Source organism: Marmota monax, unplaced genomic scaffold (genome assembly GCF_021218885.2).
Source record: "Marmota monax isolate L192 unplaced genomic scaffold, Marmota_monax_Labrador192_F-V1.1 WCK01_AAM20220418_F8-fsc00171, whole genome shotgun sequence".
Lineage (NCBI taxonomy): Eukaryota > Metazoa > Chordata > Mammalia > Rodentia > Sciuridae > Marmota > Marmota monax.
In genome coordinates, this window is record NW_026694658.1 from 1,586,002 (window position 1) to 1,586,477 (window position 476).

Genomic DNA, 476 nt, shown 5'->3' on the forward strand with positions numbered 1-476 from the left:
ATGTCTTCTCATAAGACTTTCAGGTTCAAGAGATTTTTGGCCAAGAAACAAAAGCAAAATCGTCTTATTCCCAGTGAATTAGAATAAAAACTGGTAATAAAATCAGGTGCAATTCCAAGAGGAGACACTGGAGAAGAAACAAGCTGGGTCTATAAGGAATGATAGGAAATGGCACACGTATTTATCAAGGCTGTGATCATCTTGTCATCATGTCCACCTGAAAATGTCTGTACTCTCTGAACAGTTGGGGAAATTTAATTGGGAATGTGTGCTTTCTTTGGTGTCACAGCTGGAGTACTGGTTTTGGTTGGTTTGCTAATAAATATGTGAAACATTTGAACTGCAAAAAAAAAAAAAAAAGGCAATGCCCTAGGGCTGAGGCTGGGGCTCAATGGTAGAACACATGCCTGGCATGCGTGAGGCACTGGGTTCGATCCTCAGCACCATGTAAAATAAAATAAAGATATTGTGTCCAC

The 476-nt window shown here is 39.9% G+C and overlaps 1 pseudogene; it reads left to right on the plus strand.

The window, feature by feature from the left end:
* LOC124078395 (large ribosomal subunit protein eL39-like) lies at window positions 1-155 on the plus strand (annotated as a pseudogene).
* The last annotated feature ends 321 nt before the right edge of the window (window positions 156-476 follow it).